Below are 27,590 nucleotides of genomic sequence, written 5' to 3' on the forward strand. Positions count from 1 at the left end.
CCCTGTCCGTCACCAACTCCCGGAGTTCACCCAGACTCACGTCCATCGAGTTGGTGATGCCATCCAGCCATCTCATCCTCTGTCGTCCCCTTCTCCTCCTGCCCCCAACCCCTCCCAGCTTCAGAGTCTTTTCCAATGAGTCAACTCTTCACATGAGGTGGCCAAAGTACTGGAGTTTCAGCTTTAGCATCATTCCTTCCAAAGAAATCCCAGGGTTGATCTCCTTTAGAATGGACTGGTTGTATCTCCTTGCAGTCTAAGGGACTCTCAAGAGTCTTCTCCAACACCACAGTTCAAAAGCATCAATTCTTCAGCACTCAGCTTTCTTCACAGTCCAACTTTCACATTCATACATGACCACAGGAAAAACCATAGCCTTGACTAGACGGGCTAGTGGGCTGCAAATTCAAGTTTTGCTTTTTGGAACTTTCTGAAATTAAAAAGAATATTTTCTGTCCAACATTGGTTGAATCCATAGATGCGGAGCCCACAGATACAGAAGATCAACTGTGCCACAAGCTGGGTGGCTTACAAACACAGAATTGTTATCTCACCGTGTAGAGGCCAGAAGTCTGAAATTAAGGCATAGGCATGACCACATGTCCTTTGCAACCTGGAGTGGAACCCTTCCTTGCCCTCCCCAGCTTCTGATGCTTTGCTGCCAGTCTTCGGCATGACTTGTAAATTCCAAACTCTGCTTTCATTGCCACATGGTGTTGTCCCCGCCTGTGTCTGTCTTTCTACAACCATCTTCTTGCAAGGGCACCAATCATATTAGATCAAGGGTTCACCCTACTTCAGTATAAACTCATCTTAAATTAACTAACATTTGCAATGACCCTACTTCCAAATAAGGACACATTCTGAGGATGATTAGGACTTCACCATTTTTTTTGTGAGGGACACAACTCAACTCAGAACAGGGTGTATCCTCACAGACTTTCCTCCCAGTAAAATGCAAACACTTCTGAAGCACCCACCATCACCACCATCCAGTGCATGAGACTTCTCTTCTGTAGAGATGACTTTCTGATCCAAGTAAGATGGGGTGAAACCAGATTTTCAGGGATACAAAAAGTTACGTGTGCCAGATGGCCCAGGAACGAGGTAGTGGTGATGAGTGGAGGGAAGGCATCACTAACATGAGCTTGTCCAAACTCATGTCCATCAAGTCAGTGATGCCATCCAACCATCTCATCCTCTGTCATCCCCCTTCTCCTCCTGCCTTCAATCTTGCCCAGCATCAGGGTCTTTTCCAATGAGTCAGTTCTTCACATCAGGTGGCCAAAGTATTGGAGCTTCAGCTTCAGCATCAATGCTTTCAATGGCTATTCGGGACTGATTTCCTTTTGGATGGACTGGTTGGATCTCCTTACAATCCGAGGGACTCTCAAGAGTCTTTTCCAACACCACAGTTTAAAAGCATCAATTCTTTGGCATTCAGCTTTCTTTATGGTCCAACTCTCACATCCATACATGACTACTGCAAAAACCATAACTTTGAATAGATGAACTTTTGTCAGCAAAGTAATGTCTCTGCTTTTTAATATGCTATCATATTTAAAAGTTGGTCATGACGGAGGAGGAGGGAGGTGGCGCCGCCGCCGCCATTGGAGTGGGCCCCCCCTCTCTTTCCCCCTTCGCCTGCTGACAGGAAAGGTTTAGGGGGGACAGAGCCCTGGGAGGCCGGGCCGGGCTCGGGGGCCGCCCCGAGGGCGGGCCATGGATGTGCACCGTCTGAAGGTGAACGAACTTCGTGAGGAGCTGCACCGCCGCGGCCTAGACACTCTCGGCCTCAAGGCCGAGCTTGCTGAGCGGCTGCAGGCGGCGCTGGAGGCCGAGGAGCCCGACGACGAGCAGGAGCTCGAGGCCGATGACGAACCGGGGCGACCCGGGCGCAGCAACGAGGAGATGTCATGGACAATATTACCATGCAGAACCAATTCTATGGGACGCAGGTCATCAAGCAAGAGAACGAGTCAGGCTACGAGAGGAGACCACTGGAAATGGACCAGCAGCAGCAGGCCTATCGCCCAGAAGTGAAGACAGAGATGAAGCAAGAAGCACCCACCAGCTTCCTCCCACCGGAAGTATCTCAACACAAACCAGACAGACAGCAATTCCAGAGTCGAAAGAGGCCTTATGAAGAAAACCAGGGACGGGGGTACTTTGAGCACTGAGAGGATAGGAGGGGGCGATCTCCTCAGCCTCCGGCTGAAGAGGATGAAGATGACTTTGATGACAGCCTTGTGGCCATTGACACATAACTGTGACCTCCACTTCAAGGTGGCCTGAGACCGGAGTAGTGGCTACCCGCTCACGATCGAAGGCTTTGCATACCTGTGGTCAGGAGCCTGTGCCAGCTACGGGGTCAGAAGGGGCCGAGTGTTCTTTGAGATGAAGATCAATGAAGAAATCTCTGTGAAGCACCTTCCGTCTACAGAGCCCAACCCCCACGTGGTCCACATTGGTTGGTCCCTGGACTCTTGCAGCACTCAGCTAGGCGAAGAGCCTTTCTCCTATGGCTACGGAGGCACTGGGAAGAAGCCCACCAATAGCCGCTTTGAAAACTATGGAGACAAGTTTGCAGAGAATGATGTAATTGGCTGCTTTGCGGACTTTGAATGTGGAAATGACGTGGAACTTTCCTTCACCAAAAATGGGAAGTGGATGGGCATTGCCTTCCGAATCCAGAAGGAAGCCTTAGGGGGTCAGGCCCTCTATCCTCACGTCCTGGTGAAGAACTGTGCGGTGGAGTTCAACTTCGGGCAGCAGGCAGAGCCCTACTGTTCTGTCCTCCCAGGCTTCACCTTCATCCAGCACCTTCCCCTGAGTGAGCGCATCCAGGGTACTGTTGGACCAAAGAGCAAGGCAGAGTGTGAGATTCTAATGATGGTGGGCCTGCCCACTGCTGGCAAAACCACGTGGGCCATCAAACACACAGCCTCCAACCCCTCCAATGGGTACCAATGCTATCATGGTTAAGATGCGGGTAATGGGCCTACGCTGTCAGTGAAACTACGCCGGCCGCTGGGACGTCCTGATCCAGCAGGCCACTCAGTGCCTCAACCATCTCATCCAGATTGCTGCCCGCAAGAAGCGCAACTATATCCTAGATCAGACAAATGTTTATGGGTCAGCCCAGAGACGAAAAATGAGACCATTTGAAGGCTTCCAGCACAAAGCCATTGTAATTTGTCCCACTGATGAGGACCTGAAAGACCGAAAAATAAAGCGTTGGGGACTTCCTGGACAAGGTGCTGTTCATTGAGCTGCAGCGAGAGGAAGCAGCTGCAGTAGCTGTAGTAGCTGGTGAGGCACTACAACGAGGAGGGCTGCAGGGCTGGACCACCGCCTGAAAAGCGCTTTGACAACCGAGGCGGGGGTGGCTTCCAGGGCCGCGGGGGTGGTGGTGGTTTCCAGCGCTATGACAACCGAGGTCCCCCAGGGGGCAACCGAGGAGGCTTCCAAAATCAAGGAGGAGGCAGCGGTGGAGGAGGCAACTACCGAGGAGGTTTCAACCGCAGTGGAGGTGGTGGCTACAACCAGAACCGCTGGGGTAACAACAACCGGGACAACAACAACTCCAACAACTGAGGCAGCTACAACCGGGCTCCCCAGCAACAGCCTCCGCCACAGCAGCCACTGCCACCCACCTACAGCCCTGCTAGGAACCCCCCAGGGGCCAGCGGCTACAACAAGAACAGCAATATCCCCGGCTCCAGCGCCAATACCAGCAACCCTCCTGTCAGCAGCTACAGCCCTCCACAGCCGAGTTATAGCCAGCCACCTCCCTACAACCAGGGAGGGTACAGCCAGGGCTACACAGCCCCACCACTTCCGCCTCCACCACCACCTGCCTACAACTATGGGAGCTACGGCAGCTACAATCCAGCCCCTTACACCCCACCACCGCCCCCCGCAGCACAGACCTACCCTCAGCCCAGCTATAACCAGTATCAACAGCATGCCCAGCAGTGGAACCAGTACTATCAGAACCAGGGCCAGTGGCCGCCGTACTACGGGAATTATGACTGCGGGAGCTACTCCAGGAACACACGGGGGGGCACAAGCGCACAGTAGCCACGTGCCCTGGAGGCCCCTGCCGGCTTCCTCCACCAGCGCCCACCTCAGTCCTCCTCATCCATCCCTCCCGGGTCCCGTGGTGCTGGGGGATGGGTCCTCCCAGGCTGCCTCCCCTCTGAAGGGCTCTTCCCCCACACAGGGCCGGGCATTTCCTCTGGATTCCAACAGGCAACAATGACCTTTTATTTTCTGTTCGTCCCCCTACCCTCCTCTTCCTCCATTCCTCCTTTTTGACTAAAGACCCCCCTGTCCCTTGCCTTGGTCATACAGTGAGGCTACAGGGCTGAGGGGAGGGCCCCTTCCTGTCCTCTCCTCCCAGCCCTGCTCTAGGCCCTCAGCTTCTCAGACTCTCATGCAGTTGGTTGTAAATTCTTCCAGGAGCTGCTTTACTGTCTACTTTCCAGGATTTTAAAAAAAAAATCAAAAACTTAAAAAAACACGTTTTAAAAAGCAAAATGCAGAGGGAGGAAGCAGTGACAGATTTTTTTTTTGGTAATTACGCTTTTTTTTTTTTTAATTTTTAGAACTTGTCCATTTTTACTGTGGGTCGGCTGTTGATATTTCATCAGGATAACCATTTCTTTGCTGAGTTCAGGTGACAGAGGAAGAGCCACACCCTCAAAACACACACAAAACAAAACCACAGAATCATCTTTAACCTAACTTTTTATACAATGTCTCAGTTTCCCGTAACTTTGCACACAAGCTTCTGTGTTGAGTTGAATTGTACCTGCTTTTTGTATTTGGAGAGAGTGTGACTATTGAACTTGAAACCTTTTATTCCGGGCGTCTTGGTAGTTTCTCGTGGGATTAAGGGGGTAAGAGGGAAGAAGGGAGTTGGGGGGCTCCTACCCTTCAGAACATGAAGTTTCTCCCACTGCTCCTCTCCAGAGGTCTCCCAGTGCCAGACCTAAAGGTTTTTCCTACAGTGATCCTCTGATTATTTTTACTTCCCCTTGACCCATATGTTTTAACAGAACTTTTAACAAACTGCACTTATTAAGAAATGTGTGTTGCCCTGTTTTGTTTTTGTTTTGTTTTCAATAAATGACATGGCATCTCCTAAAAAAAACAAAAAAAAAAGTTGGTCATAACTTTTCTTCCAAGGAGCAAGCATCTTTTAATTTCATGGCTGCAATCACCATCTGCAGTGATTTTGGAGCCCAAGAAAATAGTCTCTCACTGTTTCCATTGTTTCCCCATCTATTTTCCATGAAATGATGGGACCAGATGCCATGATCTTCATTTTTTGAATGTTGAGTTTTAAGCCAGATTTTTCACTCTCCTTTTTCACTTTCATCAAGAGGCTCTTTAGTTCTTCTTTACTTTCTGCCATAAGAGTGGTGTCATCTGTGTATCTGAGGTTATTGATATTTCTCCCGGCAATCTTGATTCCAGCTTGTGCTTCATCCAGCCCAGCATTTCACATGATGTACTCTGCATAGAAGTTAAGTAAGCAGGGTAACAATATACAGCTTTGACGTACTCCCTTCCCAATTTGAAACCAGTGTGTTGTTGTTCCATGTCTGGTTCTAATTGTTGCTTCTTGACCTGCATACAGATTTCTCAGGAGGCAGGTAAGATGGTCTGGACTTCTGTGGATAGACTGCATTAAAAATAATAATAATAATATGAGCACTGCTTATGTGCCAGAGACTTGACGTAAGTCATCTCATTGAACCTGAACATGGTTAGAGTTTTTATCCACATCCTACAGAGAGAAATGGAGGCTTAAAGAGGTTGTGTGGCATCCCTGAGGTTACAGATGCAGGTAGAAAGACTGAACCTGGGGTAGTCTAGTTCAAAACCTGAACTCTTAACCAAACTGTAATACTTATTCTTAATATTTTCTCTCTGGATTTAACCACAGAAGTCTTAGGTTGGTAAAAATTCATATGACTACAAAAGACCTTCAACTGATGGTTTGCAATGCCCAAGTTTCCCTGCATGGGCCCAGAAGGGGCAGAGGCTAAAGAGCCTTGTTCCAGAACTTCCTCTAAAGCTGAAGGCTGCTGAGGCCCAGAGAGGGAAGGGCCATAGTCAGACCCCCCTTAGTGAATTTGAAGCTGAGGCAGAAATTCCTTTCAACTTCCTGTATGAATCCAGCTGGGAAGAAATAACCAGAGAGACATAAGCATAGTCAGATCAGGTTGCAGATCTAAATCCTGGCATTGCCACACATATTTATATAAAGCTGGAAAGGCCACGTCCTCTCTATGAATTTCAATGTGTTTGTCTGTAAACTGCACGATAGTCATTCCCATGTTGCAAAGTTATTTTGCAGCTCAAAGGAGTTATATGTTGGGCACACATTATAGGTACTCAACAAATGTAGCCATTAGTATCTTCATTCTCGTTGCTGTGAGTATCACTGTCTTAATTGTTACATGACCTTGCCAAAGCAACTTTTAATCAAGGAAAAATTTTACTGATGAGATGGTTGGATGGCATCACCAATTCAATGGACAAGTTTGAGCAAGCTCCGGGAGTTGATGGTGGACAAGAAAACCCGGTGTGCTGCCATCCATGGGATTGTAAAGAGTTGGACACAACTGAGTGACTGAACTGAACACAATTTTGGGGCAGTCAGTGAATTCCTGCTCTATAATCATGGGTTGGGTGCATGCTTAGTCGCTCAACCATATCCAACTCTTCGTGACCCCATAGAAGGTAGCCTACCAGGCTCCTCTGTCCATTGGATTATCCAGGCAAGAATACTGGAGTGGGTAGCCATTCACTTGCCCAGGGGATCTTCCTGACATAGGAATCAAACCCAGGTCTCCTGCATTGCAGGTGGATTCTTTACTGTCTGAGCTGCTAGGGAAGCCCAATAATGGGTGGGTTAGTTAGTTAGTGTCAGTCACTCAGTCGTATCCAATGGGATGTAGCCCACCAGGCTCCTCTGTCCATGGAATTCTCCAGGGCAGAATACTGGAGTGGGTTGCCATGCCCTTCTCCAGGGGATTTTCCCAACCCAGAAATCAAACCTGGGTCTTCTGCATTGCAAGTGTTTCTTTACCGTCTGAGCCACCAGGGAAGGACAATCATGGGTTAGATGAAGTAAATTTCTCTTGACATAGTTGGAAAAGTCAAGCATCCCTGTGAAAGCAAGGAGAGTCAGCTGTGTTAAACCATGGCAGCAGAGAGAGCTGGCTGGTGATAAATACCATCTCCTTCCAGAAAGCCCTTAGAAAGCTCCCAGGCCTGCATGAATTTTGAAAAGCAGAGTTCTTCATGGGTCTTTTGGGAAAATGGTACCCAAGGATGGATGGTGGTCACAGGGACAGTCAGTGGCGCTGTCTGCTGAGAGGCAGTCGAGACGCTGATGGGGACAGACCCATTTCTTCATGCCTCTGCATTTGCAGTGTTACGGTGCCATGGGACAAGGGGGAAGAACTCCTGGCCAAGCAGAAGTCACATGACTAGGAAACATCAAAACCCTCTCCTGAGGTGTCCCAGAGGACCCGGAAGACATTATAAGCTTGTTGTGTGTCTCGTATAAAAGCATTCACTAAACTGCCTCTGCAGATAATTAGCTCTGTTCTTGCCAAACTGCAATCACCAAACACGTTCGTCGGACTCTCTGCTCCCTTGTCTTGCTAGACACTCAGAGGAGGCTGTCTTGACACTGAATGTGGCTCTTACTATTAGTTTCAGGGTCCGCATGAGATTTCATTCCTTTTAAGGAATTTGAATGACAATGTCAACTTAAAAATCGAGGCTGGAGCTCTCTGTTTGGCTCGGCTGCTGCTTCTATCGGAGAAGGCAATGGCACCCTACTCCAGTGTTCTTGCCTGGAGAATCCCAGGGACGGTGGAGCCTGGTGGGCTGCCATCTATGCGGTCACACAGAATCGGACACAACTGACGTAACTTAGCAGCCGCAGCAGCAGCTGCTTCTATACATGGTTGCATTCAAAAGTGGGTTTGTTACATAATAGCTAAGTGCCTAAAACAAAAGTTATTCCATCTAGCAGGTGATGGAGAGGCCCAGGTGAGTTTAGGAGGAGTTCCAGTGGATAATTACTATTCGGGTGGATTTAAGAGGACCTGAGGGCTTCCCTGGTGGCTCAGACTGTAAAGAATCTGCCTGCAGTGCAGGAGACCTGGGTTTGATCCCTGTGTCGGGAAGTTTCCATGGAGAAGGGAATGGCTGCCCACACCAGTATTCTTGCCTGAAGAATTCCATGGACAGAGGAGCCTGGTGGGCTACAGTCCATGGGGCAGGAGGAGAAGGTGGTGACAGAGAATGGGGTGGTTGGAAAGCATCACTGACTCAATGGACATGAGTTTAAGCAAACTCAGGGAGACAGTGAAGGTACACTGCCGTCCACGGGGTCACAGAGAGTCAGACAGACAGCGACCGAACAACAGCAAAGCGGGGAAAAGGGGGGAGGATAAACTAGGAATTTGGGGTTAATATATGCGTACTACTATACACAAAATAGATAACCAACAAGGACTTAGTGTATAACACAGGGAACTCAGAAATTATAAAACAATGTTACTCTTCTCACTAAATTTTTGGCTGTTTTCAGAAAAGTAGTTTTAATAAAAATATGTTATTTGTACACATAGTGAGTCTTCAATTAATATTTTAAGTGGATTAACACATATTGAAAACATTTCTTATTTTAATTTCTAAATATTAATGGATATGACCCCCCTAAGCAAAATATCTTCGGAGTCTCCAGTAATTTTTAAGAATATTAAAGAGTCTTGGGAACAAAAGTTCAGTCTGGTGGGATTTGCATAGCCTGCTTCATTAGAGGAGCCCAGTTGTCAGCATTCATGCGTCTTTTCTTTTGGGTTGTATGGTATATTGTATTATTTGTTCATGCATTTTTATTCCCTCCATCCCCTTGCTACCCTCTCTGGGAGAAGGGTACTTCCCTGCTTTTCTGAAGCTGCACTGGCCAGGTGACTTGCTTTCAGCAATGGAATGTGAGCGGATGTGTCTGTGTGTGCGCTTAAGTTTTCCCACTGGTTCTCTGCAATCCACCATAAGAAGGACCTGAGTCTAGTAGCCACTAGCTCCAAATCCAGGGAGAAAGTGTTGATCTGGTCTGCAACCTGGAACCTCAGGGAACCGTTGAGATGAGCTAAATCTTAGTTAATGTGCATACCCAGGAGCTTGAAAAATAAATGTTTGTGACTGTAATCTAGTGAGATCAGGGGGTTTCTGGAGACTGTATATTTGTGTCCCCACAAAATTCATGCACTGAAACGTAAGAGGTATTAGGAGGCAGGGCCTCTGGGAGAACATGAGAGAGGGACACTCATGAACGGGATTAGTGTCCTCATAAAGGAGGACTCCCTTGCCACTTCCACCACACAGGGACACAGGAAGAAGCTGTCTATGAAAAGCCAGCTATGAACCAGGAAGTGGACTCTCACCAGACACTGAGTCTGCTGGTGCTTTGATCTTGGACTTCTCAGCCCTCAGAAATCAAGTTCTATTGTTCATAAGCCACTCAGTCCATGGTATTCTGTTGTAGCCCAGATAAACTAAGATGGGGCTATTACATAGTCTTAAGGTAACAGAAATCCCCTAGTCTTTCAGAGAGGAATTGTATAATCTTCTGCCTCAGGGATGGGAGTAGAGGGAAGAACAAGGTTGGCCCCTGACCTTTCTCAGACCTGATGGGGGAAAGGGCTTGAGGCAGGCGGCATCATCATGAGGCATGTACAGTTTCACTCAGCACCATTGCGGAGTGTGGTCCTAACCTCAACTGTGCCTGCTGGCCCAGGCGTGGAGCCTTTCTGACGGAACATCCAGAGAACGTGAACCTCCTATACAAGGTGAAGAACAGAATCTGGGGTGGTCTTTATCTAGCGACTTTAAGCCAGTCCTCCTGGGTTCAGCCCATGCTGCAACTCCCCTTCCAGTGGTCTTCAGTACCTTTGATGAACGGTTCTTTCTAGCATTTTAGTTGGCAAATCGGTCCTGCTGGGCCTCCCTCATTGCCTGCTTTGGGTTTCTGCCTTCTCTGGTTTGCTAAACCAGAAATCTGGAGAAGGCAATGGCACCCCACTCCAGTACTCTTGCCTGGAAAATCCCATGGACAGAGGAGCCTGGTGGGCTGCCATCTATGGGGTCACACAGAGTCAGACACGACTGAAGCGACTTAGCAGCAGCAGCAACAGCAAACCAGAAATCTGAAGATCTATTTCTTTAGCTTCTGAAATTTGGTGCTAGTCATTTTTTTCTCCAATTCCCCTCTTTTTGGTGGATACATGCTTTTGAAATTTGTCATCACTTTACTGTCTCATAGCATCTATTGTGGATATGAATGTATGAATTCGGAACACAAGTTCAACCAGATGTCTCTAGAATGAATGTTTAAAAAAATTGCTTTATTAAGATATAATTTCATACCAAGCAATTTACTCATTTCAAGTGTACAATTCAATGGCTTTTATTACATTCACAAAGTTCTGCAGCCATCACCACAACCTAATTTTAGGATATTTCCTCATCCTCTTAGCCATCACCTTTAAACCTTCCCTTCTTCCCCCAGATGTAAATAGCCACTAATCTACTTTCTGTCTCTACAAACTTGACTATTACAGTCATTCTATATATATGTCATTATACAATATATAGACTTTTGTACTGGCTTCATTTACTTAGCATGATGTTTTCCTGGTTCATCCATTTGAAAGCTTGTCATTCTTCATTCCTTTTTATTGCCAAATAATATTTCGATATATCACACTGTGTTTATCCCTTTGTCAATTGATGGACAAGATGACTTTAAAATGTGAGTCATACCACACCACTCCCTTCCACAAAATCCTCTAGTGTGCTAATAACAGAAATATCACACCAGTCAGGCTTGCAAAACTCAACCACAGCCCCTTTCTGATCTCAATTATCATAAATCTTTCCCTTGGCTCATTACACACCAGTCATACTAGTCTTTTATTTCCCATTCCTTGAAAACTCCAAGTTTATACCAACCTCGGGGCTTTTGCCTTTCCATTGTCTTCTGACTAGAGTACTGTTCCCGCCGATGGTTCCTCCTTTCTCATCCCCCCTCCTGTAAGAGGCCTTTAATGTTCTCTTCTTAGAGGACCCCCTCACTTTTTTCCACGCCACACTTCAGTAGCCTCATTGCTTCCTGTTATTACCTGGTTCATTACTTCTCTTGTATACTGTCTTTCTCCCTTGTCTGGAATGTAAATGTCAAGAGGGGATGTGCTTGCTGACGCCTTGATTGCTCTATGCCCAGGACATGGAATAGACATGGTGCAAAGTAGGTGCTTGATAAGCCTTCTTTCAACAAATGGATGTTTTAAGGTCATTTTTATGTCTTTTGGTCCTGGGAAAATATCTGTCATCACTTTCTATGGTAGGCAGAATTATGTCCCCTGCTCAAGATGTCTATGAAATCATCTCCAAAATCTGTGAATATGCGGGGTTACATGGCAAAGGGACTTTGCAGATTGATTGAGATTATGCCCACTGAAAAGGGGAGAATTCTCCTGGATCTTCTAGGAGGGCTTAATCTAATCACAGACATCCTTGAGATCAGTGGCAGTTTTCTAGCTGGGTTTGGCAGTCAGAGAGATCTGTGATGATGTGAGAAGGACCGGAGAGATGTCGTGCTGCGAGGCTGTGGAGAGGGAGGAAGACATCACCAGCCAAGCAGGTGGGCAGCCTCTTGAAGATGGAAACGGTGAGGAAGCAAATTCTCCCCTGGAGCTTCTGGAAGGAAGGAAGTTGCTGATACCTTGATGTTAACAGAATAAAGCTCACATCTTACTTCTGATGTCTGGAACCATAAGATAATTAATGTGTACTATTTAAAGGCAAGTTTGTGATAATTTGGTACAGCAGCAATAGGAAACTATTGCTTATTTTCTCTTTTCTTTGCCTCCAACTTGATTGAATTTAAATCAAAGTTTACCTGAATTCACCTGGCAGTAATTTGACTAAGTTTTCAGTCAGAATGGAATTTTTAAAATTGTATTTATTTAACTTTTTAAATTATTTTTTAAATTTGTTTTCATTTGAAGGATAATTGCTTTACAGTATTGTGTTGATTTCTACCACACATCACCCTGAATCAGCCAAATTGTATTGGAGCATACTTGCTTTTCCCATGTGGCATTAATGGTAAACAACCCGCCTGCCAATGCAGGAGACCTAAGAGACCCAGGTTCAATTCCTGGGTCTGGAAGATCCCCTGGGGGAGGGCATGGCAACCCCCTCCAGTATTCCTGCCTGGAGAATCCCCATGGACAGAGGAGCCTGGTGGCCTACAGTCCACTGGGTCGCAAAGAGTTGGACACGACTGACACAGCTCAGCGTGCATGCATGCACGCATAGTTGCTTTACAACATTGTGTTAGCTTCTGCTGTGCACAAAAGTGAACTCGTTATATGTACACATATACCGTTTCTTTTTCGGATTTCTTTTAGGTCACCACAGAGCACTGAGTAAAGTTCCCTGTGTCATTCATCTTCCACTCCCGCCGCCCCCACCCCAGTATCCACTAGTTTGTTCCCTACAACTGTGTCTCTATTTCTGCTTTATGAATAAGTTCATCTGCAGCATTTTTCTAGATTCCACACATAAGCAATATTGCACGACATTTGTTTTTCTCTTTCAGGCTTGCTTCACTCTGTATGACAATCTCTAGGTCTCTGCAAATGGCACTATTTCATCCCTTTTTGTGGCTGAGTAATATTCTGCTGTATATATGTACCACATGTTCACTTGTTCCTCTGTTGATAGACGTTTTAGTTGCTTCCATGTTCTGGCTATTGTAAACAGTGCTACAGTGAACATTGGGGTGCATATATCTTTTTAAATTATGGTGTTCTCTGAGTATATTACCCAGGAGTGGGATTTGTTTAATCATATGGTAGATCTAATTTTAGTTTTTTCCTATGTAAGGAAGCGAAAGACCTGTACTCAGAAAACCATAAGATACTGATGAAAGAAATCGTAAACAAAACAAACAGGTGGAGAAATGTACCATGTCCCAAAATACCATCTTATCCGAGTTAGAATTCAAGTTTCTTTTATAGTAAAAGGGGAGAAATCTGGCTGATGGTTGCAAACTTCTTGAAATCCTTTGTTCTTACAGTTGTCCAAGTAGGTCTGGCTGCTGCTGCTGCTGCTAAGTCGCTTCAGTTGTGTCCGACTCTGTGCGACCCCATAGACAACAGCCCACCAGGCTCCCCCGTCCCTGGGATTCTCCAGGCAAGAACACTGGAGTGGGTTGCCATTTCCTTCTCCAATGCATGAAAGTGAAGAGTGAAAGTGAAGTCACTCAGATTTCTGTAAACCTCCAAAAGGTAAATGTTAATCTCTGACCTGAAACTTTTTACCTTTATAGGAATGTAAAAGTGTCACACCCTTAAAGGTCAGAGCCTTGAGAATGGGCTATCCTATATATTTTAGGCTAGAAGCAACATTCTTTTACAAAAACCTCAGAGCCAGCATAACTAAGCACAGTCAACAGAGCACAAAAGTTAGAGCTAGAGTCAGTATGGAGTCAGTTTTGTTCTTCTCCGTCAGAGTTTCTTTATATATCCAGCCTCCAATTCAGAGAGAGCTCTCTTCCTCTGGTCCTGAGGCCCTTGTCCGCCTCCTCAGCCCAACTCTCTCTGTTACAGCAGGACAGAGATGGGCTTTAGCATCTCCACCTGCTGGATTTGATTTTTCATTCATTCAACAGTTTAACAAGAGATGTTCCAGGCATTGCTACAAGTGCAGGGGAGACAGATGCAGAAGACTGACAACAAACAAAAAAACTAAGTAAAGCTATAGTCTGTCGGCTGGACGAAAGTGCTACGGAAAATAATAAAGCGGGTAAGGAGACGGGAGAGGCAGTGAGCATGGAGCTGCTGGTTTAGTTGGTGACCAGGTGAACGTCACTGTGTGCGTGCAGTGGCTCAGTCATGTCTGACTCTTTGTGACTCCGTGGACTAGTACACCAGGCTCCCCTGTCCATGGGATTCTCCAAGCAAGAATACTGGAGTGGGTTGCCATTTCCTTCTCCAGGGGATCTTCCTGACCCAGGGATCAAACCCGTGTCTCCTTCACTGCAGGCAGATTCTTTATCACTGAGCTGCCAGAGAAGCCCCCTGTAGAGGTGACATTTGAGCAGAGATCTGAAGGAGGTAGGTGAGAGAGTAAGTCATGGAGGTATCTGGGGGAATTAACAGCATCCTAGGAAGATGGCCAGTGAGTGCAAAGGCCCTGAAGTGCAGGAGTATCCAGTGCGTTTGAGGAACTGAAAGGAGGCCAGAGTGGCAATAATGGAATGAGTGAAGGGAGCATAAAGAGAGTTGAAGACAGAAAGGCAAGAGGTGGCCTGGTTTGGACAGACCCTGGTGGGGACACAATAAGGACTTGATTTTGGCTTTTCCTACATGAGATGGGAACCCCTGGAAGGATTACAGCAGAATAGAGCCCTGATCGGACATATTTTGAAAAGGTCACTTCAGTGTTACATTGAGAATATACATAATGGAGAAGAGTGGAATTAGAAAAGAATTGCAGAGATGGCAGCCAGGGTCTGAATGGTGGCGGTGGGAAATGCCAGGATACTGAAGATTTTTTCTTTTTAAGTGTTACAGGAAATTTCAGACCTAAAAGTAGACAGAACAGTAAAATGAAACCATGTGCACCTATCACTCAGCTTCCACAATGATCGATTGACTCAGGGGCATCTTGTTTCATTTACATTCCCTCCACCTTCCATATTACTTTAAACCAAATCCAATACACCAGATTATTTCATCTGTAAATATTTCAGCACATATCTCTAAAAGAAATCACCATAACATCTTAATACTCTCATTGTACTTCAGTTCAGTTCAGTTGCTCAGTCATGTCTGACTCTTTGTGACCCTATGGGCTGCAGCACACCAGGTTTCCCTGTCCATCACAAACTCCCAGAGCTTGCTCAAACTCATGTCCATCGAGTCGGTAGTGCCATCCAACCAACTCATTGTCTGTTTCCCCTTCTCCTCATACCATCAATTTTTCCCAGCATCAGGGTCTTTTCCAATAAGTTAGTTCTTCACATCAGGTGGCCAAAGTATTGGAGCTTCAGCTTCAGCATCAGTTCTTCCAATGAGTATCCAGGGTTGATTGCCTTTAGGATTGACTGGTTAGATTTCCTTGCACTCCAAGGGACTCTCAAGAGTCTTCTCCAACATCACAGTTCAAAAGCATCAATTCTTCGGCACTCAGCTTTCTTTATGGTCCAACTCCCACATCCATACATGACTACTGGCAAAACCATAGATTTGACTAGATGGACCTTTGTCACAAAGTCCTATCTCTGCTTTTTAATAAGCTGTCTAGGTTGGTCATAACTTTTCTTCCAAGGAGCAGGCATCTTTTAATTTCATGACTGCAGTCACCATCTGCAGTGATTTTGGAGCCCAAGAAAATAAAGCCTGTCACTGTTTCCATTGTTCCCCCATCTATTTGACATGAAATAATGGGACTAGATGTCATGATCTTAGTTTTTTGAATGTTGTACTTAATAAGAATTAAAAGTTACTTCCTCAACATCTCCAACATCAGTCAGTGCTTAAAGGCAGAGACAATAGGATTTTCTGATAGACTAGACCTGGGATTCAAAGAAAAAGAGGAGTTCAGAATAACTAAAATTGGGGACCTGTCAATCAGAAGGATTTTTTTTTTTTTTTACTGAAATGGGGAGGACTACAAAGAAAGCAAGTTGGGTGAAAGGAGTGGATAAGGAACTTGGCTTTAGACATTTTCTGATTTATGATTCAGGTCTGCCTATAGGGATCAACAGTGACTTAAACCAGAATTTTTTCTTTCTCATCTGACAATTCTAAGAGTAAATTTATGCAGAGGTGATATGGTGGCTGTGGCATTGGGAAGCCAACTCCTTCTGTTTTGGTGATGTTCTGTTAGTTGTACCACAAGTAAAGCTCCCATCTTGAGGTGTAACAGGAAAAGTTGAGCTCCACCATGACTCGTATGGGCTTCCCTGGTAGCTCAGCTGGTAAAGAGTCTGCCTGCACTGCAGGAGACCGTGGTTCAATTCCTGGGTTCAATTCCTGGGTTGGGAGATCCCCTGGAGAAGGGATAGGCTTACCCACTCCAGTATTCTTGGGCTTCCCTGGTGGCTCAGTCAGTAAAGAATCCGCCTGCAATGCAGGAAACCTGGGTTCAATCCCTGGGTTGGGAAGATCCCCTGGAGAAGGAATAGGCTTACCCACTCCAGTATTCTTGGGCTTCCCTGGTGGCTCAGTCAGTAAAGAATCACCTGCAATGCAGGAAACCTGGGTTAAACCCCTGGGTTGGGAAGATCCCTTGGAGGAGGGCATGGCAACCCACTCCAGTATTCTTGCCTGCAGAATTCCCATGGACAGAGGAAGCAGGCAGGTTACAGTCCCTGGGGTCGCAAAGAGTCGGACACGACTGAGTGACTAAGCACATGACTCCAACAGCAGAGCGGGTGAGAAGGAGGAACAGGGTGGATACTCCTTTCCTTTAAAGGCAAGAGCCAAATGCAGCGTGTGTCACTTCCTTTCTTGTCTACTGGTCAAGAGTCAGTCACAAGGCCATGCATAGATTCAGGGGAGTAATACAGTCTTTAGGCAAGCAGCTACATGCCCAACTAAAAAACTCAGAGGGTCTGAACTATTAAAGGATGCTGGGGTGCAGCCACTAAAAGTTATATCTGAGAGGCCTGTGAGGCATTCAAGTAGAGCTGTGGAGTTGTTTGTATCAAGAGGTGAGGGTCAATTGGAAATGTACATCGGGAGTCATCAGCATAGAGAAGGTGTTTTAATCCATGACTGATAGTCACACCAAAAGCTGCATAGGAAGAGAAAAGCTGAATCCTGGCATACTCCAGTATTTCAGGGTTGAGGATGTGAGGACAGATCAGCAAAGGAGACTGAGAAGGAGAAAGCACAGAGGGAGGGAAGAACCAGGAGGGAGTGGTGTTTTGGACACCGACCAGTCATTATGTTGGACTTTGATTATTCATGTATATTTTTTCTTTTGACCATGAATATACCTGCAGGGGAAAGACTGTTATATTTAATTCTATGTGTATTTAATTATTTATCTTCTCTAGCATGATACGTAGCATGTAAAAGGTACTCAAGGAATATTTTTGAATGGTTGAAGATATGTTTTTCTGTCCAGTTTTGATCACAACGTGTGTGCTGCATTTTATATTAATACTTATTATTATCCTGTCCTCCTAAGATCTCTATACACAGAGGGATACAGCCTGGGAAGGACTTTCCCCAGATTCTTCTGCCAGCATGGTTCCAGTTAGATCCTGCTAATGGGAGGCACTTGTGTGAGATCTGAAAGTGGAAAAAGGGAAGTTATGAATGATACCTGGCTGCTTAAATAGGAAATTTATTTACCAGTGAGATGCACTTTTTTTCTTTTAATCTGGAAAGGACAAAAGCTATAACAGAATCAGCATCAGATAGAAAACACTTTCACTCCTGTAGTTTGAATTCCTCATTAATACACTACAAATATCCGCTTTTGTCTCCAGAGAACACAGAAAATCCCCTACCCTTCAAATTGAGAGACTTGAAGGTCATTTATTTTGTAAGCAAAAGATGGGATTAAAAACCACTGGAATTCAGGAAAAGTTCTTCTAGGTTTAATTGGATAAGCAAATGTTAGACTCGCAGTCTTGTGGCCAGCTTCGAAGTTCTCTTTCCAAGATCACGGCCAACTCTGGGCTTGCTGACATCACAAAATGGAATTTGTTAAAATCACTGAGTTTCTCTTCCAGAAATGAAGAAACTGAGGCTCAGAGAAGAGAAGAGACTGCCAGGTATTACACAGTCCGTTGTTGGACCCAGGCTGTTTAACCATCGTCTCACATCTTTCTCCTATTTGGAGAACAGAATCTCTCAAAAACAGACACAATGGGTGTCAGAAAACCAACCTCTGACTAACACCCCAGCCAGATTCACATACAATAAGTACAGAGCTCATACTTGCAAGGCTTCCCGGGTAGCTCAGCTGGTAAAGAATCTGTCTGCAATGCAGGAGACCGAAGTTCGTTTCCTGGGTCATAAAGTTCCCCTGGAGAAGGGGTAGGCTACCCACTCCAGTATTCTTGGGCTTACCTGGTGGCTCAGATGGTACAGAATCTGCCTGCCATGCAGGAGACCTAGATTTGACTCCTGGGTTGGGAAGATCCCCTGGAGGAGGGCATGGCAACCCACTCCAGTAATCTTGCCTGGAGAATCCCGTGGATAGAGGAGCCCAGCAGGCTACAGTCCATGGGGTCACAAAGAGTTGGACATGACTGAATAACTAAGCACTTTCCCTTCTACTGCTTTTTGATTTCTGAACAGACTTTTCTCTTTCACTTTGTGGATTAAAAATATTTCTTCCCTCAGTGTCCAGTGTTCTCCTAATGTGCAGGGATAAAGGCTTTTCCAGAAGCATCTCCAGCCCCTTCCTGACCCCATAGCCCCTTTGGCTAACCCCTCACCCAGACTCACTTTCTTTCCACTCCCTGAGTGTTTCATGACAGTTCAGCTCTCTGAGCTGTTGATTACGCTGTTCCCTCTGCCTCAGCTGACCTTTCCTCCTTTTCTTTTGCCCAGAAATCCATCTTCAAAACTAAACTCAATTGTAACCTCTCCAGACAAGTAACGCACAATTTCACTTGTATGTGGTGCCTGAAGTAGTCAGACTCCTAGAAGCAGGGAGCAGGGTGGTAGTTGCCAGGGGCTGGTAGGAGGGGGAGATGTTAGTCAAAGGTTGCAAGCTGTCAGTTACCCAAGACAAATGAATTTGGAGACCTGCCATACCACATAGCGCCGTAGCTAACAGTACTGTATGGTATATTGAAAATGTGCTATGGGAGGGAGATCTTGAGTGTTCTTACAACACTCACACAAAATAATGGTCATAATAATAAAGGAGTAGGGGGAAGCTTTGGGAGGCGATGGTTATGTCTGTGGCTTAGATAGTGGTGATCGTTTCAATAGTGTATGTGCTTGGGCTTAGTTGCTCAGTCGTGTCCAATGCTTTCAACCCCATGGACTGTAGCCCACTGAGCTCCTCTATCCATGGGGACTCTCCAGGCAAGAATACTGGAGTGGGTTGCCATGCCCTCCTCCAGGGGATCTTCCCTACCCAGGGATTGAACCCAAGTCTCCCACATTACAGGAGGATTCTTTACCATCTGAGCCACCAGGGACGCCCTCAAGAGTGTATGTTGCTGCTGCTGCTGCTAAGTTGCTTCAGTCGTGTCCAACCCTGTGCGACCCCATAGACGACAGCCCACCAGGCTCCTCCACCCCTGGGTTTCTCCAGGCAAGAATACCGGAGTGGGTTGCCATTTCCTTCTCCAATGCATGAAAGTGAAAAGTGAAAGTGAAATCACTCAGTCGTGTCTGACTCTTCAAGACCTCATAGACGGCAGCCTACCAGGCTCCTCCATCCATGGGATTTTCCAGGCAAGAGTGCTAGAGTGGGTTGCCATTTGTATACTTATCCCCAAACTCATCAGGTTGCACACTTTAAATACATACCCAGCTTTTTATGTGTCATACTTTAATAAAGTGCTTTAAAAAAATGACCACCTCCTCTGGCAGAGCTCTCCAAGGAAGGCTGTGTTGCTTCTTCCTCTATGACCTCATAGCCTTTTTAACAGTGTAGTTTTTTAGATTCTTTTCCCTTGTAGGTTATTACAAAATACTGAATATAGTTTCCTGAGCTATCCAGTAGAACCTTGTTGATTATCTACTTTATATGTTGATTATCTACTTTATATATGGTAGTATGTGTATATTAACCCCAAACTCCTAATTTATCCCTCTCCCCACTCCTTTCCTCCATGGCAAGCATAAATTCACTTCCTATGTCTGTGAGTCTATTTTGCAAATAAGTTCATTTGTATCATTTTTCTCAGATCCACATATAAGCAATATCATATAATATTTGTCTTTCTCTGCCTGCCTTACTTCACTTAGTAAGATAATTAGGTACATCCATGTTGCTGCAAATGGCATTCTTTCATTCTTTTTTTGTGACTGAGTAATATTCCATTGTATATACTACATCTTCTTTATCCATTCCTCTGTCAATGGACAGTCAAGTTGCTTCCATGTCTTAGCTATTGAAAATAGTGCTTCTGTGAATACTGGGATGCATAACCTATGAGAAAAGAATCAGAAAAAAAATAGACATATACGTATGCATAACTGAATCATTTTGCTGTATACCTAAAACTGACGTAATATTGTAAATCAACTATACGTCAATAAAAAATAAATTTAAAAATAAATTCATTAAAAATTAAAAACAAAAAACAAAGAGCAAAGAAATATCAAAACAACAGTACAAATGAATTCCTTTTCAGAATTGTTATTCAAGCCCTTTTGGTTTAAAGTTTCTTCGGTGCTTTGGTCTGAATTAAGAATTACGGATGGTCAGATTGTAGACTTTTGCACTCATGCTTTCAGGCACAAACATGAATGGTCTTCCATGTGCCTGGCATAGTGTAGACTCTGCATATAAATGGTCAGAAAAATAAATACAGAAAAGGTAGGGGGAGGGTATGAGGAAGAGTGTATTTATGTGCTTGGATTCCTCCACCCCATACTTCAAGCTCCTTGAGAGCCAAGTTGGGTCCTGATTCTTCTCGAAACGCCATCACTCACTTCATGGTGCAATGAAGAAACATGCCTGGATCACTCGCTGCTTCTGGAGTTAGCAGCAGAGAGGGCTAGGCACTCTCAGCTTGAGCCCAGAAACGTATGAGGCAAGAAATCACTGCAGATGGTGATTGCAGCCATGAAATTATTTTTTAATATAAATGTATTTATTTTAATTGGAGGTTAATTACTTTACAATATTGTATTGGTTTTGCCATACGTCAACATGTATCTGCCACAGGTATACACATGTTCCCCATCCTGAACTACCCTCCCTCCTCCCTCCCCGTACCATCCCTCTGGGTTGTCTCAGTACAACAGCCCCAAGCATCCAGATACATGCATCGAATCTGGACTGGCGACTCGTTTCATATATGATATTATACATGTTTCAATGCCATTCTCCCATATCATCCCACTCTCTCCCTCTCCCACAGAGTCCAAAAGACTGTTCTATACATCTGTGTCTCTTTTGCTGTCTCACATACAGGGTTATCATTACCATCTTTCTAAATTCCATATATATGCATTAGTATACTGTATTGGTGTTTTTCTTTCTAGCTTCCTTCACTCTGTATAATAGGCTCCAGTTTCATCCACCTCATTAGAACTCATTCAAATGTATTCTTTTTAATGGCTGAGTAATACTCCATTGTGTATATGTACCACAGCTTTCTTATCCATTCATCTGCTGATGGACATCTAGGTTGATTCCATGTCCTGGCTATTATAAATAGCACTGTGATGAACATTGGGGTACACATGTCTCTTTCAATTCTGGTTTCCTCAGTGTGTATGCCCAGCAGTGGGATTGCTGGGTCATATGGCAGTTCTATTTCCAGTTTTTTACAGAATCTCCACACTGTTCTCCATAGTGGCTGTACTAGTTTGCATTCCCACCAACAGTGTAAGAGGGTTCCCTTTTCTCCACACCCTCTCCAGCATTTCTTGCTTGTAGACTTTTGGATTGCAGCCATTCTGACTGGCATGAAATGATACCTCATTGTGGTTTTGATTTGCATTTCTCTGACAATGAGTGATGTTGAGCATCTTTTCATGTGTTTGTTAGCCATCTGTATGTCTTCTTTGCAGAAATGTCTATTTAGTTCTTTGGCCCATTTTTTGATTGGGTCATTTATTTTTCTGGAATTGAGCTGTAGGAGTTGCTTGTATATTTTTGAGATTAGTTGTTTGTTAGTTGCTTCATTTGCTATTATTTTATCCCTTTCTGAAGGCTGTCTTTTCACCTTGCTTATAGTTTCCTTTGTTGTGCAGAAGCTTTTAAGTTTAATTAGGTCCCACTTGTTTATTTTTGCTTTTATTTCCAATATTCTGGGAGGTGGATCATAGAGGATCCTGCTGTGATGTGTCGGAGAGTGTTTTGCCTATGTTCTCTTCTATGAGTTATATAGTTTCTAGTCTTACATTTATATCTTTAATCTATTTTGAGTTTATTTTTGTGTATGGTGTTAGAAAGTGTTCTAGTTTCATTCTTTTACAAGTGGTTGACCAGTTTCCCAGCACCACTTGTTAAAGAGATTGTCTTTAATCCTTGTGTATTCTTGCCTCCTTTGCCAAAGATAAGGTGTCCATAGGTGCATGGATTTATCTCTGGGCTTTCTATTTTGTTCCATTGATCTATATTTCTGTCTTTGTGCCAGTACCATACTCTCTTGATGACTGTGGCTTTGTAGTAGAGCCTGGAGTCAGGCAGATTGATTCCTCCAGTTCCATTCTTCTTTCTCAAGATTGCTTTGGCTATTTAAGGTTTTTTGTATTTCCATACAAATTGTGAAATTATTTGTTCTAGCTCTGTGAAAAATACCGTTGTTAGGGTGATAGGAATTGCATTGAATCTATAGATTGCTTTGGGTAGTATACTCGTTTTCACTATATTGATTCTTCTGATCCACAAACACAGTATATTTCTCCATCTATTAGTGTCCTCTTTGATTTCTTTCACCAGTGTTTTATAGTTTTCTATATATAGGTTTTTTGTTTCTTTAGGTAGATATATTCTTAAGTATTTTATTATTTTCGTTGCAATGGTGAATGGAATTGATTCCTTACTTTCTCTTTCTATTTTTTCATTATTAGTGTATAGGAATGCAAGGGATTTCTTTGTGTTGATTTTATATCCTGCAACTTTACTCTATCATTGATTAGCTCTAGTAATTTTCTGGTGGAGTCTTTAGGGTTTTCTATGTAGAGGATCATGTCATCTGCAAACAGTGAGAGTTTTACTTCTTCTTTTTCCATTTGGATTCCTTTTATTTCTTTTTCTTCTCTGACTGCTGTGGCCAAAACTTCCAGAACTATGTTGAATAGTAATGATGAAAGTGAACACCCTTGTCTTGTTGCTGACGTTAGGGGAAATGCTTTCAATTTTTCACCATTGAGGATAATGTTTGCTGTGGGTTTGTCATATATAGCTTTTATTATGTTGAGGTATGTTCCTTATATTCCTGCTTTCTGGAGAGTTTTTTTATCATAAATGGATGTTGAATTTTGTCAAAGGCTTTCTCTGCATCTATTGAGATAATCATATGGTTTTTATTTTTCAATTTGTTAATGTGGTGTATTACATTGATTGATTTGTGGATATTGAAGAATCCTTGCATCCCTGGGATAAAGCCCACTTGGTCATGGTGTATGATCTTCTTAATGTGTTGTTGGATTCTGATTGCTATAATTTTGTTAAGGATTTTTGCATCTATGTTCATCAGTGATATTGGCCTGTAGTTTTCATTTTTTGTGGCATCTTTGTCAGGTTTTGGTATTAGGGTGATGGTGGCCTCATAGAATGAGTTTGGAAGTTTACCTTCCTCTGCAATTTTCTGGAAGAGTTTGAGTAGGATAGATGTTAGCTCTTCTCTAAATTTTTGGTAGAATTTAGCTGTAAGCCATCTGGACCTGGGCTTTTGTTTGCTGGAAAATTTCTGATTACAGTTTCAATTTCCATGCTTGTGATGGGTCTGTTAAGATTTTCTATTTCTTCTTGGTTCAGTTTTGGAAAGTTGTACTTTTCTAAGAATTTGTCCATTTCTTCCATGTTGTCCATTTTACTGGCATATAATTGTTGATAGTAGTCTCTTATGATCCTTTGTATGTCTGTGTTGTCTGCTGTGATCTCTCCATTTTCATTTCTAATTTTATTGATTCAATTTTTCTCCCTTTGTTTCTCGATGAGTCTGGCTAATGGTTTGTCAATTTTATTTATCCTTTCAAAGAACCAGCTTTTGGCTTTGTTGATTTTTGCTATGGTCTCTTTTGTTTCTTTTGCATTTATTTCTACCCTAGTTTTTAAGACTTCTTTCCTTCTACTAGCCCAGGGGTTCTTCATTTCTTCCTTTTCTAGTTGCTTTAGATGTAGAGTTAGGTTATTTATTTGACTTTTTTCTTGTTTTTTGAGGTATGACTGCATTGCTATGAACTTTCCCCTTAGCACTGCTTTTACAGTGTCCCACAGGTTTTGGGTTGTTGTGTTTTCATTTTCATTCATTTCTATGCATATTTTGATTTCTTTTTTGATTTCTTTTGTGATTTGTTGGTTATTCAGCAGCGTGTTGTTCAGCCTCCATATGTTGGAATTTTTAATAGATTTTCTCCTGTAATTGAAATCTAATCTTACTGCACTGTGGTCATAAAAGATGCTTGGAATGATTTCAATTTTTTTGAATTTACCAAGGCTAGATTTATGGCCCAGGATGTGATCTATCCTGGAGAAGGTTCCATGTGCACTTGAGAAAAAGGTGAAATTCATTGTTTTGGGGTGAAATGTCCTATAGATATCAATTAGGTCTAACTGGTCTATTGTATCGTTTAAAATTTGTGTTCCCTTGTTCATTTTCTGTTTAGTTGATCTATCCGTAGGTATGAGTGGGGTGTTAAAGTCTCCCACTATTATTGTGTTATTGTTAATTTCCCCTTTCATACTTGTTAGCATTTGTCTTACATATTGTGGTGCTCCTATGTTGGGTGCATATATATTTATAATTGTTATATCTTCTTCTTGGATTGATCCTTTGATCATTATGTAGTGTCCTTCTTTGTCTCTTTTAACAGTCTTTGTTTTAAAGTCTATTTTATCTGATATGAGCATTGCTACTCCTGCTTTCTTTTGGTCTCTATTTGCATGGAATATCTTTTCCCAGCCCTTCACTTTCAGTCTGTATGTGTCCCCTGTTTTGAGGTGGGTCTCTTGTAGGCAACATATATAGGGGTCTTGTTTTTGTATCCATTCAGCCAGTCTTTGTCTTTTGGTTGGGGCATTCAACCCATTTACGTTAAAGGTAATTATTGATAAGTATGATCCCGTTGCCATTTACTTTATTGTTTTGGGTTGGAGTTTATACACCCTTTTTGTGTTTCCTGTCTAGAGAATATCCTTTAGCATTTGTTGGAGGGCTGGTTTGGTGGTGCTGAATTCTCTCAGCTTTTGCTTGTCTGTAAAGCTTTTTTGATTTCTCCTTCATATTTGAATGAGATCCTTGCTGGGTACAGAAATCTGGGCTGTAGGTTATTTTCTTTCATCACTTTAAGTACGTCTTGCCATTCCCTCCTGGCTTGAAGAGTTTCTATTGAAAGATCAGCTGTTATCCTTATGGGAATCCCCTTGTGTGTTATTTGTTGTTTTCCCCTTGCTGCTTTTAATGTTTGTTCTTTGTGTTTGATCTTTGTTAATTTGATTAATATGTGTCTTGGGGTGTTTTGCCTTGGGTTTATCCTGTTTGGGACTCTCTGGGTTTCTTGGACTTGGGTGATTATTTCCTTCCCCATTTTAGGGAAGTTTTCAACTATTATCTCCTCAAGTATTTTCTCATGGTCTTTCTTTTTGTCTTCTTCTTCTGGGACTCCTATAATTCAAATGTTGGGACACTTAACACTGTCCTGGAGGTCTCTGAGATTGTCCTCATTTCTTTTAATTCATTTTTCTTTTTTCCTCTCTGATTCATTTATTTCTACCATTCTATCTTCTAATTCACTAATCCTATCTTCTGCCTCTGTTAATCTACTATTTGTTGCCTCCAGAGTGTTTTTTATCTCATTTATTGCATTATTCATTATATATTGACTCTTTTTTATTTCTTCTAGGTCCTTGTTAAACCTTTCTTGCATCTTCTCAATCCTTGTCTCCAGGCTATTTATCTGTGATTCCATTTTGATTTCAAGATTTTGGGTCATTTTCACTGTCATTATTTGGAATTCTTTATCAGGTAGATTCCCTATCTCTTCCTCTTTTGTTGTTTGGTGGGCATTTATCCTGCTCCTTTACCTGCTGAGTATTCCTCTCTCTCTTCATCTTGTTTATGTTGCTGTGTTTGGGGTGGCCTTTCTGTATTCTGGCAGTTTGTGGGGTTCTCTTTATTGTGGAGCTTCCTCACTGTGGATGGGGTTGTGCAGGTGGCTTGTCAATGTTTCTTGGTTAGGGAAGCTTGCGTCAGTGTTCTGGTGGGTGGAGCTGGATTTCTTCTCTCTGCAGTGCAATGAAGTGTCCAGTAATGAGTTATGAGATGTCTACGGTTTTGGAGTAACTTTGGGCAACCTGTATATTGAAGCTCAGGGCTGTGTTCCTGTGTTGCTGGAGAATTTGAGTGGTATGTCTTGCTCTGGAACTTGTTGGCCCTTGGGTGGTGCTTGGTTTCAGTGTAGGTATGGAGGCATTTGATGAACTCCTGTCAATTAATGTTCCCTGGAGTCAGGAGCTCTCTGGTGTTCTCAGGGTTTGGGCTTAAGCCTCCTGCTTCTGGTTTTCAGTCTTATTTTTACAGTAGTCTCAAAACTTCTGCTTCTATACAGCACCGTTGATAAAACATCTCCTTTCGAAGACAATGGGCTGCTTTTCTGGGTGCCTGATGTCCTCTGCCAGAATTCAGAAGTTGTTTTGTGGAATTTACTCAGCGTTTAAATGTTCTTTTGATGAATTTGTGGGGGAGAAAGTGGTCTCCCCATCCTATTCCTCCACCATCTTAGGACCTCCTGCCTCTGCAGCTGAAATTAAAAGACGTTTACTCCTTGGAAGGAAAGTTATGACCAACCTAGATAGCATATTGAAAATCAGAGACATTACTTTGGCAACAAAGGTCCGTCTAGTCAAGGCTATGGTTTTTCCAGTGATCATGTATGGATGTGAGAGTTGGACTGTGAAGAAGGCTGAGCGCTGAAGAATTGATGCTGTTGAACTATGGTGTTGGAGAAGACTCTTGAGAGTCCCTTGGACTGCAAGGAGATCCGATCAGTCCATTCTAAAGGATATCAGTCCTGGGTGTTCATTGGAAGGAATGATGCTAAAGCTGAAACTCCAGTATTTTGGCCACCTCATGTGAAGAGTTGACTCATTGTAAAAGACTCTGATGCTGGGAGGGATTGGGGCAGGAGGAGAAGGGGACAACAGAGGATGAGATGGCTGGATGGCATCACTGACTCGATGGACGTGAGTTTGAGTGAACTCCTGGAGTTGGTGATGGACAGGGAGGCCTGGCGTGCTGCAATTCATGGGGTTGCAAAGAGTCAGACACGACTGAGCGACTGAACTGAACTGAACTGATGGGAGAACTGGTTGAGGTCTGAGAGGGCAAAGCACACAGGTTCTGCCACAAGGAGCAAACCTAAGTGCACTTTGCATTGGAGAGTTCAGAAATCATGGGCTCCAGATTCAGTGGTAAAGAATCTGCCTGCAGTGCAGGAGACCTGGGTTTGATTGCTGGGTCAGGAAGATTCTCTAGAGAAGGGAATGGCTACCCACTCCAGTTATTCTTGCCTGGAGAATCCCATGGACAGAGGAGCCTGGAGGGCTACAGTCCATGGGGTCGTAAAGAGTTGGACATGACTGAACAACTAACACACACA

The 27,590-nt window shown here is 43.8% G+C and overlaps 1 pseudogene; it reads left to right on the forward strand.

Moving 5' to 3' along the window:
- Positions 1–1,722: 1,722 nt before the first annotated feature.
- Positions 1,723–4,433, forward strand: LOC138421658 (heterogeneous nuclear ribonucleoprotein U-like protein 1 pseudogene; annotated as a pseudogene).
- Positions 4,434–27,590: the final 23,157 nt, after the last annotated feature.

Source organism: Ovis canadensis, chromosome 16 (genome assembly GCF_042477335.2).
Source record: "Ovis canadensis isolate MfBH-ARS-UI-01 breed Bighorn chromosome 16, ARS-UI_OviCan_v2, whole genome shotgun sequence".
Taxonomy (NCBI): domain Eukaryota; kingdom Metazoa; phylum Chordata; class Mammalia; order Artiodactyla; family Bovidae; genus Ovis; species Ovis canadensis.